Genomic DNA, 19232 nt, shown 5'->3' with positions numbered 1-19232 from the left:
ATGATCCAACAACACAGCAATTCTACTCCTATGCATATGCAATATAGAAATTCTCACATGTGCATCAGGAAATAAGTAGCAGCAGTATCTATAATTATGGTGAAATGATCTAGATGCACATTGATTGCAAAATGGAAAAAAATAATGATATAGGGTATATCACAGAATCCTATACAGCTGTGAAAAGGAATAAACTGCAGCTATATTAAGGTGGATGAAATTTTAAAACATAATATTGAGTAGAGTGGAGAAGCAAAGCACAAAAAGTTTCTATATTCTGGTTCTTTTGTATACATTTAATTGTATATAGAGTGACTATAAGAATATATCTGTTTCATTAATATGAGAGCTTCACCAAACTACAGAGGACTTGCTAAATATTTCTTTCATAGTGAAAAGGGCTTGGAAGTAATGGATTCAACTTGTGGGCCTGAAATGACCTCCTCTAGGGTGTTTTTGAGCCATGATGGGAAGCGGGGTTGTTCCTCAGAGTATATCCTGTCTGAGGTGAAAGGTTCAGATGGAACACTTTTCTATTTAGCCTGCTGATGGGGCCTGATTGCCCCTAGTCAAAACTGAGATCTGTTTCTCCATCAGCACCTACCAAAAGCCTCTGAGAGAATGAGAAAAACAATTATAAGAGTAACTGTTACCACTGAAAGAGTAATAATAACCTTAATCCAGGTGTCCAGAGCACACCTTGCAAAATAGACTGCCCTGTTCTGACAGCAATGCCTACTGCATGTCTATAGAAAAATTCTCCAAAGACAAGTTTCCTCGTGCTGATACTCTAAAGGGCTAGAAGATCCAGTGAGCCAGTAAGAGGTCACTGTCCCCAATGTGTAGCTTTTGGGCTTCTGGATTTTACCTCTTCTCTTCCTACCCTTTTACTTGGCTCACCCTCTACCCTGAGTCTACAGTTTCACTCTCAGCAATGCATGGGAAAGGTGTGCTGAATATCCAACTCATCAATCATGGGGTGATACTTGGCCTAGAGCAAACTGATCTTGGAGGTTAATTCTCCTGCCACAATGGGCCATGGGTTCAATATCACCAGGAGTTGGATATCAGCAGGCTCAGCCATTCTGCCAACTGTGAGATTACCCAAAAACTGTATTAAAACAAAACTTCTTTAACTGACCAATTTCCAGAGGAGATCCCTTGTAATTCCATTGGGATGAGCTTGTCCAATAAAGATTTGCAGACAGTGGGTTCAGGTTTTCACAATAAAATACCTATTTAATGACAACCACAATTGAAGTTTATTGTCGAGAACCTTTATCTTTCTTTTGTGAAAACTTGGATAGGAAAGAAATGCATTAACCTCCAGGGCGGGGAGGTGGGACTTAGGGTTATTTCTCTCCTCATTTGTCAAAATGATATTATTATCCTTGAAAAAGAATAAGGGAAGGGTTAGGAGTGAGGGATCAAGCAGCTGCTAACAATAAAAATATACAGATCTGTACCTATGTGGGCCATAAATCTGGACAGGACCCATATTATCTGCCAGTCATGAAGCAATGGAGGCTAAACCAAGGAATATGCTGATGCTTGAAAGGTCAGAGAGCACAAGACAATATTAGAAACCATTTGATGTAGCAAGAGTGGAAGAAGGAAATAACTTCAATCAGATTCACAGTCAGGGCCAGATCCATGCATCATTCCAGGTGGAATGTGTAGAAGATAGATGGCCTTTTAGACTGAGCTCTTGTCTGGGTCAAGAGGGGAGGGAATGAAGACAGCAAATCCATGCTAGTCTTCAAGAAAGTTAACCAAAAAAGAAAAGACTAGGGTAATAGATACAGAGGAAAAGTTCCATTTAACAAGTCCTTTTACTTTGACACAATTTTTTACAACTATGTTAGTATCAATATCTACCCTTACCATTATCCTTTCCTTAAAAGTTTGTTGAGTACCATGAAATGGTATCTGTCCCCTACTATCTAATGGACCATATGCCTCCCTTCACAGAAAAATAACTGCTACCAATAGTCATGTTTCAGTTCACAATAAAATTCAGGTTAAGACATTTTTTCTGAGGCCTACATTTTTAGAACACTGGATTTTCTAACCTGTAGAATTTTAAGGGACAGCTAATAAGCTCCTTACATTTCCATCTCTGTTTTCTCTCCAGCTGACGGATTGGGAGTCTGAGACTGGGGAATTGGAGATTTCTTTAACTCCATTTTGATGCTCAGTTTATTAAACTATTCGTTTTAAAGAAGGGTAACATTAACCTCTCACAGCAAATAGTGCCTGTCTGTCAAACACTCTTGGTAGGATATCAGTCAGGGACTGAACGACACAGCTGCCACCCTAACTCCTGAGATTGAGTCAGTCCTGGTTACAAAGCTCCCTGGCAGGCAAGATGCCTGTCAAGTTTGCTAAAAAGAACAGCCAAGCTTGTACAATTTTGCAGTTTCTTTCTTTCTTTGGTGTATTTTTAGGTTGCCAGGAATTGATTTCCTCTTCTATACTTTATACATTTCTATTCATAAGCCTGGCATTACCAGACGATTTATTAAACTTCATTTTATTCGTATGAAATAGTCACTGCTCTGGAAAAGAGTGACTCAATAAAGTGCTCATCTTCCCATACATCTGGACTCCCAGCCAGAAAACAAGATGCAGTGTGCACAATGACCAATCAATGAAATGAAGAACATTTTGTGCAAAACAAAACTTAGTCTTGAAAAATCTAAACATTTCTCTTATAAGCCACTGATTGAAGGGATCTTTGCAATCAAAATGAAACCAGGCAAACCCATGGTACTAAAATTTTGATTAAGTAAGCCCAAATCTTCTTGTCTACATACTGTATAACTCGTAAGTGAGATGTTTTAATCAGTGAGGAGAGTGGTCTGGAGAAGAGGCTGTAGGTGGTGTTTGCTAACTAGCATGTTTTATTTATTTTTCTCTTATTGAACCTGTGCTATTTAATAAGATTATTATAATCTTTGGATTCCTGGCTTCTTGCCCAATATTTATCTCTACCACTAAAGATTTCCCACACCTACACAACAATAGCAGATGAATGCAAACTAGTTGGCTGGAGCTCTGCTTCATGGAACAGGGCTGAAGCTACAGACCAAACAGGTACATTATGTCTTACTTACAGCATTATTAAGGACTATGGCAAACCAGCCAAGAGAGCCATGCATACACATAAAGAAAATCAGAGAGTGTCAGTGGAAGGCTATGCAACTGCTTGTGGCATTGAGATCAGGGAGTGGTGCTTTTCTTTGGACTCTCCAATAGCCCTGAAACCTATTGTTATGGTTTCTTATATAAGTAATGGATGACTTGAACTTCTAGCCATGGGTGATGTTAAGAGGTCGATAAATTTTCTCATCTTAAAAAAATAAGATATAAAATCAGTCAAAAATGTCAAAAATTAACCAAAGGTAGAAAACAATTTGAGAAGCATTTATTTTTGAAATTTTTCTACAGCTTCATACAAGAACAGTGGGAATCTGTGGCCTTCTTCACAAGGACTTCTCCCACTTATCCTCCCAGCTCAGGCACTAAGAAGAGTAGTTTTATTAGCCTGATGTTGGACATGGAAACTGTTGACTTTGATGACAAAGTGGTTGACTCAACTGGGAAGTGGGTTAAAATACCATAGTTTTGTCCACTACAAGTAGCAAAGCCAGTAGAAAACAAAAGAAGAATATCTGTGGATTTTCCAAACTGAAATTGCAATCCCAGTTGTGACAAGCAGCAGGTCAATGAGAAATTATGTAAGGATATCCTAAATATGAGAGATCCATAGAAAGATTAGATAAGGTCTCCACACATTTGTGGTCTGTATGGAACCTATGTATTTGTGCAGGAAGACTACAGAGAGCCTGAAAGCAAGTGGATGCCAAGGCAGACTTGAGAATGGTAGAACTCTCCACTTCTAATCTGCAGGAACATCAGTTAGCAGATGGCAGAAGCCTTCAGGACTCAAGGTGTTTGAAAAAATCTGTCTGAATCTTGACTGACACCCTCCCACCTCTGACCAAATTAAGACAAAATGAACATATTCCCAGGTAAACAAAAACTGGAAAAGCTCCTAAAGATATGATCTACAAGCAGTGTAAGAAGCAGTCCTTTGGATTTAATTAAATAGTTCCAAGTGGAAACTAAAATACATAGGGAGAAAGGAAGAGCACTAAAAGTGGTAAAATGTTGGTTAATTAAAATAGTTTTTAATTTCATTATGTGTGTGTGTTCAGATATATGTGGGGATATGCATAAACAGCAGTAATAAAGAAGACGAAAGAATTGGAGCTATATTGTAGCAACATTGCTGTATTATACTGGAATGAAATTTATATTAACCCAGTGTAGATCTGTACACTGGAGACTACAAAACTTTGCTGTGAGAAATTTAAAGCTCTAAATGAAAGAGATATACCATGTTTATGGATTGGCAAACATTGTTGTTAATGTGGCATGTCTCCGCAGATTGATCTATTGCTTTTATTCAATCCCTATGAAACTTTAAGCAGTCTTTACTCATAGATATTGATAAGTTGACCCTAAAATTTCGTATAGGAAAGCAAAAGACTTAGAATAACCCAAACAATTTTGAATAAGAAATACAAAATTGATTAATGCACATTGACTGATCTTAAAACTAGCCATAAAGTTTTAGCAAACAAGAGAGTATGATATGAGAGTAAAGTTAGATCAATAGAACAGAATAAAGATTCCAGAAATAAACTCTAACCTTATGTTAAATTGATTTTTGACAAGGGGGCTAAGGCAATTCAATGGGAAAGGAAACTAATTTCAACAATTGCTGGAACAATTGGTTATTCTTGAGACAAAAAAATGAACTTAGACTCTTGGCTCTAATCAGGCACAAAATCTGCTTCAAAATAGAACATAAGCCTAAATGTTAAATATAAAATTTCTCAAAATAATAGAGGAAGATCCTTCTTTTTTTATTTTGATTCATTGTACTCAAATGGGGTGCAATTTTTGTTTCTCTGGTTATACACAAAGTAGAGTCACACCATTTGCGTAATCATACATGTACGCAGGGTAATGATGTTTGTCTCATTTTATTATCTTTCCTTCCCCCAAAACCCTCCCCACCCCTCGTTTTCCTCTATACAATCCATCCTTCCTCCATTCTTGCCTCCCTGTCCCCATTATATATCATCATCCACTTATCATAAAATCATTCAGCCTTTGGTTTTTTTGAATTGGTTTATGGATATTCCTTAGAAAACTTGGAATGGAACCACCATTTGACCCAACTATCCCACTCCTTGGCCTATACCAAAGGACTTAAAATCAGCATACTACAGTGATGCAGACACATCAAAGTTTGTAGCAGCTCAATTCACAATAGCTAGATTGTGGAACCAACCTAGATGCCCTTCAATAGATGAAAGGATAAAGAAACTATGATATACATACACAGTGGGGTGTTATTCAGCCATAAAGAAGAATAAAATGATGGAGCTTGCAGGTAAATGGATGGAGTTGGAGAATATCATGCTAAGTGAAATAAGCTGATCCTTCTTTGATTTATTCAATGTGACAGGATCTTGATGCATAGAAGAGTAAAATTGAAAGTTGAGCTTCATAAAAAAACTGTGAATTTTTGCTCTTCCAAAGAATGCTTTAGGAAAACTAAAATAGAAGCCATAGAGTGAAATAGAATGTTTGAAAATCATCTATGTGATAAGGGACTTGCATTCAAATTATATAAATAACTTACAACTCAACAATGTGATAAACAATCCACTGAACAAGTGGGCTAAAGACTTGACTATTTCACAAGAAAAAGACCTAAGATCATGAAAAGATACTCAACACCTCTAATAATCTGGAAAATGCAAATTAAAACCACATAGCCACTGAAATGGCTACAATAAAAAAGATTGAAAACATCAAGTGTTGGTTTGAATGTTACTCCTTGCTAGTGGTGACTTAGATGGTAGTCACCTGGATATGCTAATTACCCTGATCAGATCATTATACAATGTATACTTGTGTCCAAACATCACACCATACCCCACAAACATGTACAAGTATGTGTCAATTAAAAATAAAATTGAACACAAAGGAACACATTTTTTAAATTCCTTTTAGCTATATATATAAGAATACATTTTAATTGAATCACAAAAGCATGAAATACAATTTACTCTAATTCAGTCGCCAGCACTTGCCCCCACCACTTATCTCCTCCTTTATTCTTCTGATCTTTTTTGCCACTTATTTATGTTTTTTAAGTTAGTGTCTTATGGTTATACTTGAGGTTGGGATTCACTGTGCTATATTCATGGCTGTGCATATGAAAATTCTGTCAGATTCATTCCACCATTCTTCCCTTTTCCCATCCCTTCTTCTTCTTTTCCTATTCTTTTTTTTTATTTGTTTCAATTAGTTATACATGACAGTAAGTTGTACTTTGATACATCATATATAATGGAGTATAATTTCTCATTCTTCTGGTTATCTTCTTCCCTCTTAATCCCCTTTGTCTACTCTACTGAGCTTCTCTCTATTTTGATGAAATTCCCTCTCTCTCTCTCTCTCTCATCCCCCGCTTATTTTGGATTAACTTCTGTGTATCAGAAAAATATTTGACCTTTGACTAGTTGAGACTGGCTTATTTCACTTAGCAGGATATTCTCCAGTTCCATCCATTTACCAGCAAACGCCATGATTTCATTCTTCTTTACAGTTGAGTAATATTCCATTATATGTGTATACCAAATTTTCTTTGTCCATTCATCTGTTGAAAGGCAGTTAGGTTAGTTCCATAGCTTTGCTATTGTGAATTATGCTGCTATAAACATTGATGTGACTACATCTCTAAGGTATGCTAATTTAAAATCTTTGGGATAAATACTGAAGAGTGAGATAGCTGGGACATATGATGGTTTCATTCCTAGTTTTTAAAGGAATCTCCATACTGCTTTCCAGAGTGATTTTATTAATTTGCCCTCCCACCAACAAAGTATGAGTGTGCCTTTTCCCCATATCTTTGCCAGTATTTATTATTGTTTGTATTTTTGATAATTGCCATTATGATTGGAGTAAGATAAAATCTCATTATAGTTTTGGTTTGCATTTCCCTGATGACTGGAAATGTTGAGCATTTTTTCATATATTTGTTGGCCATTTGTATTTCTTCTTTTGAGAAATACCTGTTTAGTTCTTTTTCCCCTTTATTGATTGGGGTTAAAGTTTTTGAGTTCTTTGTATATCCTGGATATTAATGCCCTATCTGAGGAGCAGGTGGCAAAGATCTCTTATTTTGTAGGCTTTCTCTTCACACTCATAATTGTTTCCTTTGCTATAAAGAAGTTTTTTAATTTGATGCCATCTCGTCTATTGATATTTCAATTTTATTTCTGGCATTTTAGGTGTCTTGTTAAGGAAGTCAGTTCCTGTGTCAACATGCTGGAGTTTTGGGCCTATATTTTTCTACTAGCGCTTACAGAGTTTCTGGTCAGATTCCTAGGTCTTTGATCCACTACGAGTTGACTTTTGTGCAGAGTGAGAGATAGAGGTCAAATTTCATTCTTTTATATATAGATTCTCAGTTTTCCCAGCACCACTTGTTTAGAGGCTATCTTTTCTCCAATGAATATTTTTGGCACCTTTGTCTCATATCAGATAACTGTATTTATATGGGTTTTTCTCTGTGTCTTCTAATCTATTCCCCTGTTCTTCATGCCTGGTTTGGTGCCTGTACTATGTTGTTTTTGTTACTATAGTTCTGTAGTGTAATTTCAGGTCCAGTATTGTGATGCCTCCTCCTCTTTGCTCTTCTCACTAAGGATGACTTTGGCTATTCTGGGTCTCTTATTTTTCCAAATGAATTTCATGACTGCTTTTTCTAGTTATGTGAAGAATGTCATTGTATTTTGATGGGGATTGCATTGAATCTGTATGGCACTTTTAGTAGTATGACCTTTTGACAATATTAATTCTGCCTATCCAAGATCATGGGAAGTCTTTTTACATTCTAAGATCTTCTTCAGTTTCTTTCTTCAGTGTTCTATAGTTTTCATTGTAGAGCTCTTTCACCTCTTTTGTTAGATTGATTCCCAAAGTTTTTTTGTTTTTGTTTTGTTTTGTTTTTGAGACTATTGTGATGGGATCGTTTTCCTAATGGCTTTTTCAGCAGATTCATTATTGTAGTATAAGAATATGATTGATTTATGAGTGTTTATCATGTATTCTGCCACTTTGCCAAATTCATTTATGAGCACAAGAAGTCTTCTGATAGAGCTCAAAAAATAATAAAAAGTTTTTAAAACAAAAAAAAAATTTCAAAAGTTAAAAAGGGTAGTCTCTTAGACAAAAGCTTGGTGGTTTCTTAAAAAGTTAAGTGAATGCTTAACATATGAGCCAGCAATTTCACTCCCAGGTATCTTCCCAAGAGAAATGAAAACATCTGTCCTCAAAAAGTTTTGTCTGAAAATGCTTATTACAGAACTATTCATGGTAGCTAAACACTGGGGCAAACGAAATGCTTGTCAACTGGTGGAGGCATGACAAATATGTAGAAGATTCATACAGTTGAACAGTACTCAGCAATCCAAAGAAGTAACTACATGGATGCAACACACACAAATGCATCTCAAAAGCAGCCAAAGGAGTTCTACATAAATACTGTATATTGTATGATTTAAATTATATGAAAATTCTAGAAAAAGCAAAACCATAGAAATTGAAGATAGATTAGTAGCTGCCTGAGACTGGGTGTGAGAGTGAGGGTTGACTGCAGATGGGAACTGGGAAATCTGGGAACTGATAGAGTGCTCTTACTTTGGGTTAACAGGATGGTTGCACAACTGAATAAATTTACTAAAAATCATTGAACGTATGCTTAAAATGTTACATCAGTGGCTCAGTGGTTTAGCACTCGTGGGTTCAATCCCTGGTACCCACCCTCCAAAAATGTTATATCAATAAGACCATTTAAAAAACCAACAGGTATTTATCAAAGAAAAAATAGAAAGTGCAGGAAGAAAAATTTCTTACCTACAGTCTCATCACTTTGGTTTATTTATCTCCATGTATACCAGAATGTGTCCATTCAATTACTGTGATTGGATTTTTAAGTTGTTTCTATTCTTTCATCAGTAACTAATATTAAAATAAACATCCTTACTTTTTGTTTGCATGTCTGATTAATATCTCAGGATAAATTTGCACGATTAGATTAAGTTAGTCAGTCAATTAATGTAATAATTTTCTATTGCTGTGAAACAAATTGCCACAGACTTATCAGCATAAAACAACATATATAATTTTTTTTAACCACATGAATTCTGTGGGTCGGTGCACCAGGCAGGGCTTCACTGGGCTCTCTGCAGTCTTCGAAGTGCTGACCAGGATGGCATCTCATCTGGAAATGTGGATCTTTCCGAAGTTTACTGTGTTTTCCTTTTGATTTAAGGATCACTCCTCAACTCCTAGAAGTCACTTGCTATGTTTTATCTTTCCATTGCTGTGATACCTGAGAAAAACAACTTATAAGGAGAAAAGTCTATGTGAGCTCACAGTTTCCGAGGTTACAGTCCATAGTCAGTTCACTCCATTGCTTTTGGACTTGTAGTGAGACAGTATGTCTTGCAGAAGCTTGTGGTGAGAGAGGCTGCTCACCTCACAGTGAATGTGAAGTGAAAGAGAAAGAGGAAGGAGCTGGGGTCCAAATATGCCCTTCAAGGTGACAGGCTCAGTGATCTAGCTTCTTCCCACTAGGCCCCACCTCCTAAACTTTTCACTACCTCTAGATAACACCACAGGCTGGGGACCAAGCTTTTAGCATGTGGGCCTTTCAGGGGACATTTAAGCTCCAAATGATAACACACACTGTTCCCTGCCATGGCTATCTCCACAATATGATAGTTTGTGTCTTTAAGGCAAAAAAGAAAGCATCTATGCTGGGGAGTGATATTTGCCAAATTATATTGTTATATTGTGTGCATGTATGAATATATAACAACAAATCCCATCATTATGTACAACCATAATGCACCAATAAAAAAATGTGGACGGAAAAAAGAAAAGAAAGAAAGCGTCTGATGCTCCTTCTTGTCACTGACTCAAACAACTGTTTCTAAAGGGCTCTTTTGAGTAGACCAGCCTCACTAAGGATAGTTTTCCTTTGGACTTAATGTCAACCAATTAGGAACCTCATTACATTTGGAAAATTGTTTCACCTTTGCCAGATACTGTTACCTAATCACAGGAGGGTTATTCCATTATGTTCACCATCCCACCTTCAATCAAAGGGAATAGATTTTGCAGGTGAGCATATGAGGAGGTGGAAACTTGGGGACCATCTGAAGTCTGCCTAGCACAAAGAATTTGCACATTGTTAAGATTATGATTCAAATTGCCAAATTTCATGAAGGACATTTATATCCCCACAATATAATGCTAATTTTCCCACATTGAATATTATCATTATGCTTAATCTTTGTCAAAGGTAGCAAATGTTGTTGGTTTGGGATTATTGAGAGTGGATTGTGTCAATGAAAGAAATGTTGAATTTTTTGACTAATAGTAAACTTATTATGGACTTTAGCAAGTATTACATTTCCTTTGCTAACTATTTGTTCCTTTATTTCAACTGTTTTTCTCTGGAGGAAATTCTATTACTCACTGTTTCATAACCTCACTTTCTTTTTGGGGGGGCGGGGGCAGATACCAGGGATTGAACTCAGGAGCACTCGACCACTGAGTCACATCCCCAGACCTATTTTGTATTTTATTTAGAGACAGGGTCTCACTGAGTTCCTTAGTGCCTCTCTTTTGCTGAGGCTGGCTTTGAGCTTGCAACCCTCCTGCCTCAGCATCCTGAGCCACTGGGATTATAGCCATGTGCCACTGTACCAGGCTCATAACCTCACTTTCTACATTAATAATATTAAGTATTTATGGTTAATATAACATATTTTCTTTTGAAGTATTTTATTTTTAATTCATTGCAGTGACTTATGGCCATTTAAAATTTTTGACTTTGATAATCAGATCTATTAGCTATTATAATTTCATTTGTTGTTTTTATGCTTTAACAGGTTTTTCTAAGCTTATTTCTACATTAGCAGTCTATTGGTGGAGGTATTAATGTCCCTCATAATATTTGGCAATTTGGGCCAAGTAAAATTTTCTGTTTTCATTGCAGAAGACATTCAGAAACTATCCAGTAGGAAATAATGTACAGATGTTTCAGATAATGCAACACCCATTGAGCTTTCGATTGTTATGTAAACCAATTCTTAGCCTAAGGTATTCAGTTAGAGAGGTGAATGTATCATTCCTTCAAATGACTATGTTGAGGGACATTCATTACCTCACTCTCTTAACATCCCAGGTGTCAGTTCCAGTCTTGTCTCTTCATTTCTTAACTTTGGGCTATCAAACTACAGCTCTGTGAAGTTTGAAAACTGAGGACAAAACCAGGTTTTTCTAAAACATTTAGTTTGATCTTGAATTTTATCACCATTTCTTTGTACTATTTCCATGTTGTAGTTAATATTTTCATTTTAATCTGGAGTCTAAAACACGTCATTAAAAACAAATACTTTAGATAACTGAGGCAATAATACCTTTCAAGCAAGATCACTCTCCTGGCTGAATTACAAAACAATGAAGAAATGTTTCCTTGACAGAAACAACATCACTTTATGATTTATCCATGAAAAAGGAGTCTTAAACACCTCCTTCATTTATAGATGAGTGAATCAAAATAAAAGCATATAAGTAAGTTCATTAAACTCTCCTTGAAGTCTCAGCACCAAATGTCCTCATCTAACATGAGAAAGTCAAGCTGGTTGATCTCTAGGGCCCTATTCAAATCTCACACTGAGTGTACTTGGTGTCTGACTCAGGATTTTCTGCCTACATTTTTTCTTTGCCTCTTTCAAACTCCCAGTTCAAACTCTAACCTTCAGGTTCCCCTCTCTTAATTTTCAGATTCCTACTGTGCATTTTTGTAAAGCACTCCATTATCATTTCCAAATCAATTGTCCAAAACCAAATTGCTGCTGACCCTCTGGAACCTCCTGTTTTCCATATTCTTTGGATTTGTACCTCTCCCTTCCTGGCGTGTAGGCATGAACGATTTTTCATCTTTCTCTCACCCCATATCTAATCAATGCCTAAAGTCAGAATACTTATCCACTGCTATATCTATCACCTTGCCTTTCAATTTCTCCCAACATTTTAGTTCAGGTTCCCAATATGTCTCTTCAGAACTCAGTGTTTAAATTCTTTATATTCTTCATCTTTCCTGATAGCCTGGATTCAAAACACTGTAGCTAGGCTAACATCGCAAGTAATTCCCTATTTTCTATTAAAATTAGGAAAAAGCTGTGGAGACTGGTAATGAATCCCCTCTAGGTCCCAGCCTAGCTTTCCAAACTTTGATAGTTCTTCCCTGCTTATGACAGGGTCTAGCCACCTGATACACTTGCTATTTCCTAAACATGCCTTATATTTTGCCAATTCCTTGAATTTAGGTTTGATTTTGAAATTTTAATTTCAGTATTTAAAATTTCTATAAATGTTTGGGATATCTACTTGAACACAAGAAAAATTAGTACTAATTTTAAATATCCTACTTCCAAAAACCTCAATATTTCTTCTTACTGGGTCCAAAATGAAATAACTCATTCCTCAGTATCCACGGTGGGATGGTTCCAAAATGCCCTTCAGATTAAAAAAATCCAAGGAGACTCATGTCGCTTACATAAAATGGTGTAGTATTTGTATATAATCTACACACATCTTCCCATAGGCTTCAAATCATCTCTAGATCATTTACAATACTCAACTCAATGTAAAAACTATGTAAATCATTATACCACATTGTTTAGGGACTAAGGACAAGAAAAATCTGTACATGTTTGGTAGAGATGCAATATTTTTCCAAATATTTTCTCCCTGTGGTTGGTTGAATTCATGAATATGGAACCTGAAGATGGAGAGGGCTGACTATATTCCATGTCATTGACATACAATAGAGCTTTGTAAAAAAATAACAAAATGCCAGGCTGGGGATATAGCTCAATTAGTAGAGTGCTTGCCTTGCAAGCACAAGGCCCTGGGTTCAATCCCCAGCACCGCAAATAATAATAATAATAATAATAATAATAATAATAATAATAATAAAATGCCTACCCATAAGACAATGAGGACTGAGTGTGTAAAAGATGGATGGAGATGTAAAGCTCCAAGTCCACCATGGTAGCGTGAAGGACACCACGGATTCTGTTTCAAAGCATCTCTGAGCCTGCTGATAGCACGAGCAAAGCTCACCCTCCTAAGCTGAAAAAACTTATGGGTAAGAAGTTATCATTGAAATTAAATGGTGGCAGACATGTCCAAGGAATATTTCAGGGGTTTGGACCCCTTATGAATCTTGTGATAGATGAATGTGTGGAGATGACTACTAGTGGGCAACAGAACAATACTGGAATAGTGGTAATATGAGGAAATAGTAGTATCATGTTAGAAGCCTTGGAATGAGTATAAATAATGGCAGCAGAGAAATCTGTGTCCCCCCTCCAGAGGGCCTGTTTAACTATGACATAAATATTGGGTCACGTACATTTTCATATTAAACTTTTCGTTAAATAAACTTTTTAATAACAAAAAAAATAAAGATGAATGGATTCTTGGAAGCCTCTGGGAATAACCAAAATCTGTTGTTTAACAGGACCTGGTCAAGCATTCATTCAACAAACAAGTTTCTAGTACCAGCAACATGTGATGTGCTGGGTCCTTGTTATTTAAAAATGAAAACGGTCCTGTTTTACAGGAACACAGTCTAGGAGTCGATACACGTGGGCAACCAAGTACAATAAAAGGTAACAGGTCCTGTGATAGAAATAATGCATTGCATTGTAGGCCTGATCTAACAGGGAAAAGCAGAGGAAGCTTATAGATAAAGTACATAGATAAAGTACATCCCTTGGGCTTCCTATGAAAAAACTAGAATGTTCACCAGAGTGGACCAACAAGGAACCAACACAACCAAAGCCACAGAACCACAAATGAGATGAAGGTATTTGGCAGAAACATAAATAATAGGGAGAATTTAGAAGTTAATATATAAGACAAACCTTATCAAAATTAGAGTTGGAAAGCAAGGTCAGTTACCTATAGAAAGGGCACTTGTATTATTTACAAAGGTGTCCAGAAAAACAATTGCTGATATTATCGTCATTATTAATGATTATCAGGATCTCACTCTAATTAGTGGGTTCTATTTATTGATCACTTTTTATCATCACTATGGTAAATGATTCACATTGACAAAGAAACTGAGTCAAAAAACTCACTTGTCCAAAGCAACATAACTGTTAAGTATTGGAGCCAAGATTTGAATTCAGGTCTACATAATCTCAAAGCGAATTATGGGTAACACTGCAATCCATCTTTAATCTGTGAAGCATCAGAACATTTTATATAAATTAAATTATTATATTGTTAAACTTGAACTGGGCTCTGGTCCTGAAACAGCCTGACAAGAGTATACAGTTGTACTGTCCAATTCAACAGCCACTACCTACACCAAAAAATAATAGCTATTTAACAATTGACACTCTAAGTCCTCAGTTGCAGTAGCCATGTTTAATGTATACAGTAACCACATGTGTCTATTGGTTGCTGTATTGGGCAATGCAGAAGGAACATTTTCAACATCACAGAAAGTTCTTTCAGGCAGCCCTGGCATGGAGGGTGCATTGGAATGGGCAAGGAGAGTAAAGAGACCATTAGCTAGGACAAGTGAGGAAAGATTAGAGAAAAAATTAAAACACCTATAGTAGAGAATTAAAGCAATGTTTCCCAACAAGTGACTGCCCACCCTCATTCCTTCAAAGAGCAGCTTCCCCATTGCCTGGGAATTTGTGAGAAATGCAAATTCTCAGCCCCACCCCAGATACACTGAGTCAGAAACTCTGGGAATGGGGCCCAGCCATCCTATGCTGTAATGAGCTCTCCCAGGAACTCTAATGTTCACTAAAGTGTGAAGACCATTTAGAGGAGGGGACAGATTATAAAGTATGGCACAGAAATGTAGATGGCTTTGAGGCTAAATGAGTGGAATAAAAGGGACAATGAATCTGAGAGAACCCCAGGTGTGTTGGTAAACTGAAAAGGAGAAACACATCCAGGAGGGAAAGGTAATAAATTTGAGTTTGAATTCTGAAAGAACATTCAAGTATCATTATATTATTGGAAGTGTCAGTCTAGAAATTAAAAGAAAATTCTGGGATAGAGATACATCTTTATCATTGCCAGGATTTGGGCAGCAGATGAGCCAGAATTGGATGGGCTTGGTAGCTCTCAATATTTTTACCCACTCGAATGATATCATCTGTGTGTCTATCAAGTCTGAGATATGTGTCTAGACTTCCACTTCATTTTCCACACTCTAGTTCCTTTTTTTTTCTGATTCATCGAGGGCTTTCCAAATGCAGTTGAGTCAGATAGCCTTGAATACATTCTATTTTTAAAAGTAAATGATTAATATGCATTGTTATTCTGTTAGTAGTATTTATAACTTGTCAAACAGGATACACAGAATCCTAAAGTATAGAGTGAAAAGAGAACAGGTGACAAGAGCATTTCTCCCCAACATTGGCGTGTGGGCTACATATAGGAACCAGGAAGAGGTAAGCAAAGAAATGGTCTGCGAGGCAGGAGAGTGTCCTGCAAGTACAGAGAAGAGGATTTTATTTTATTATTTTATTTTATTTTATTTTATTTTATTTCATTTTATTTCATTTTATTTTATTTTATTTATTTATTTTATTTTTTGGTACCAGAGTCACTTAACCACTGAGGCCCATCTCCAGTCCATTTTTATTTTTTATTTTGCGACAGTCTTGCTAAATTGCTCAGAGCCTCAAGAAGTTGTTGAGGCTGGCTTTGAACTTGTGATCCTTCTGTCTGAGCCACTGGGATTACGGGTATGCAACACCACGCCTGACTGAGAAGAGTACTTTTGAGAGGGTGATGGACACTGTCAGATTTCAGAGGAATCAGAAAGATGAGACTCTGGACTTGGCTATTAGAAGGCATTGTCATTCAAGTTTTTGAAATCATTTCTGTGGAATATCTGGGGATGACGTAGCAGATCAACAAAGAAGTTGCTGTGATTTGAAGAATAAGTAGGAGGTGAGGAAATGGAGGCAGCAAGGGGAGATTTGTGCTTTGTACTGCTACTAGTCGACAGCAGAGTTGCCTTATGTTCTCAGTATCTTCCAGAGAACTTAGTGAAATGGCTTCTCTATCTTTACACTTACTCTCCTCCGATTCCCTGTGATTCCCTGTGTAAGTGCGGCGTGAAGGGGCTGCCATCTGATAGACCGCACTTCTCCATGCACTGATGTATCTCAGCTGCTCCTAGAAGAGGAGCTCACAGAATTCTTTCCTCCACCTAGTGTGGTATTCTTCCTCTGGGATTCTTCTCTATCCAATCTTTACAAGTCTTGCTTGGCCTGTCCCACACTCCCCAGTGACATTTCTGAATCCTCAAAGAAAGTCTAGCTTAAGCTTTAAAGCGAAGATCTCTACAAAATCACCAATTGTATAGTCCCTTAATTGAACTGGACTGAATCCATCCTCAACACCCATTCTGCATTCTGCAAAGTAGGTAGGGAAGTATCAAGCTTGCTTTGCTGGTGGAAAATAAGGTTCTATTACTTGCCCAATGTCTCCACTCCTCCTTAGTCACAAAGAAACAACCCAAACCTATTATTGGTACTAATGCCTTAATTGCACAATTTTTTCCATTAAGGATTTCAGGTAGAAGGCATCTAAAAAATAATAAGAGTAAAATGTCAAAATTCAATGATAAAAGAACATAGATATTCAGCTGTTACATCTCTCCATAATTGGCATAGTTTAGCTTTAAATTTAGCTCTAAGTTTTTTGGCAGTAAAACAAAAAGGCAGACACTGTCAATTATGCAGTTCCTGTTTTCAAAAAGAAACTACAGTACATCCTTGTCTAAGTTCCAAAGGAAACTTCAGGCCCATGTCTTCACATAGTATTTCTCTAAACAAGTGTAGTAAAACATTTCTCATGATGGCCTTTAATGCTTTCTTTTGGTAAAACTTCATTTAAACCCTTAAGTTAAAACAGACTTTGCAACACAAGTATAGCTACTTATTCACTGATACTGATCACAGTTACCACAGGGATATAAAAGGTTATGTCAGACTGGATCACACTGTTCACAGTTGTGACTAAATTCTATGTACTAATTAGCATGGATTAGGACAGTGTACTCCCTTCTCAATAGATCTAAAAATCAGGAAACCTTTCTAGGTGTCTATACATTTGTATACACAAATAGACACACACACAACACAGACACACACAAATCTCAAAAAGAATTAAAAAACAGAGTTCCTTTCAAAACAAGAAACTAAATTGTCTTGGGTTTTTAGGAAATGCTAATTGGCTTAAGTGAAATGTCATATTATTCTAAGATGTTCTTGGAATAAGTATACATTAAGGTAATTGGAATATAAGTAAAGTTGTGGGGGGACATTTAAAAAATAATTAGAGCAGATGTTCTAACCACCTCCCCTAACTCTCAGGTGCCAAAGATCATTAACACCTTGAATTAATCACAAATCCCTATTTGATGCTAATAAGACTATACAAAAATGGTTTCTTCCCTTACAAGAAGTGCCAAATGAGCCGTGCAGTCAATGTTGTATTCGTGTCTTTTGTTAGGTAATCTATACATGGATATCCAGTCACTGTATTATCACAATGTTCCCAGGGCATATTTGTTCTTTTAAAACCAAGGACATGTATATAGAAAGTCTGTCTGTTGAAGTGCATTTAATGAACACCTGCTGGCCTCAGAGTCCTGAGCAAGGCACTGGTCCAGAATACTAAAGAAACAAGCCATTCTCTCTGTCTGCAATTTAAAATGTGACCAGAGAGACAAAATATATACACAAGTTACACAACTAAAAGCACATGCAAAATAATACCTTGCATAATCAATGACACTAAACCACACCCAGACACCAAGACAGAAGGTAATTCTGTGATACCTCTGAAGAGTCAAGTGGTGACCACCATGCCCATCGATGGATACAAAAATGATGTAAAATAGCACCCGGATGTAGGAGACAATATTAAATACAGTAATAACTACATTATATCTGTTGTCCAGGGACATGGGCAGGTGAGTCAAATTATACTAAGTTCAAATGAATTCCCATTCCTAAAGTTACACATTGTCTTATTTTAGACTAGTAGTTTGTGTCAATTAAGTTCTTACTTTACCAAGGGGTGATGGAAAAGAATGTAGATTTTGGAATTACAGATGAATATTGTTATCCTGTAAATATGAGGTTGAGCCCCAGAAACAACATTTTCAGTGTTGTCCTCAGGACAGTTACTTCAAGGATGCCAATGTGAGAATCACTGTCTAGGGCACTAACTCAAGACCAGCCCATGTGTGACACAAAGGGGTCACTAAGTGCAAAGTGTTCCCAACCACTGTTAGTAAATATACATAGAATGTAATAAGAATTCTGGAAAGATCCCACCAAAGGTCAAAATGCCATGCAAAGCAGGAAAGAGATAACGTTTTAGTTTGTAAAATTTTGCATTGGATACCCATTCAAAACACATGTACAAACCTGCATAGAAAAATATGATTAATTTATTAATGAGTAGACTTTACTAGATGATTATATGTTGTTTTATAAAAAAATTATTTAATTAGACTCATTGAACTTAGAAAGGAGTACAGTATAAATTCAAAGGGTGCTGATAAAGAGAATTGTTTGCATTAGATTTGATACCTGATAATTTTCATCGAATGTATTTTGAGTTCCAAAAAAAGAATTGTTATTCTTTATTATTCATCAGGCCTCAATTAAATGTATTTGTTCTCTCAGATTAAAGACTATAATCATATTCTGTAAAACCTCATGCCATGCTGTTATTAATTATATGTATTTTAAAACTTTGCAAATATGAGATCTTCTTGCCCCAGGCATTTTACATGAGTCATTATTAATTTTGTTCAGAAGAAACTCAGAAAACATGAGAAATTTACTCACTTTCTCAGAGCAAATGAATATGAGTGCAAATTGACTATTGGTTCATTCATCTGGATGAAATTAAATGTTCACCATACATTTTCAGGGCACAGTGTCCTGCATTGTGTGGGAACAAATTGGGTATACAATTAGAAATATATAGCACAGACACTAACT

At 36.5% G+C, this 19232-nt stretch overlaps 1 protein-coding gene and 1 pseudogene across 1 annotated transcript in view; both read left to right on the top strand.

The window, feature by feature from the left end:
• Positions 1 to 19232, top strand: part of Xkr4 (XK related 4) — a 422151-nt gene that overhangs the window by 358986 nt on the left and 43933 nt on the right. The window lies entirely within an intron of this gene.
• LOC124993456 (small nuclear ribonucleoprotein G-like) lies at positions 13285 to 13500 on the top strand (annotated as a pseudogene).

Source organism: Sciurus carolinensis, chromosome 1, assembly GCF_902686445.1.
Source record: "Sciurus carolinensis chromosome 1, mSciCar1.2, whole genome shotgun sequence".
NCBI classification, from domain to species: Eukaryota; Metazoa; Chordata; class Mammalia; order Rodentia; family Sciuridae; genus Sciurus; species Sciurus carolinensis.
The sequence above is the reverse complement of the archived record's forward strand: the minus strand, read 5'-3'. Positions and strand labels throughout refer to the sequence as shown.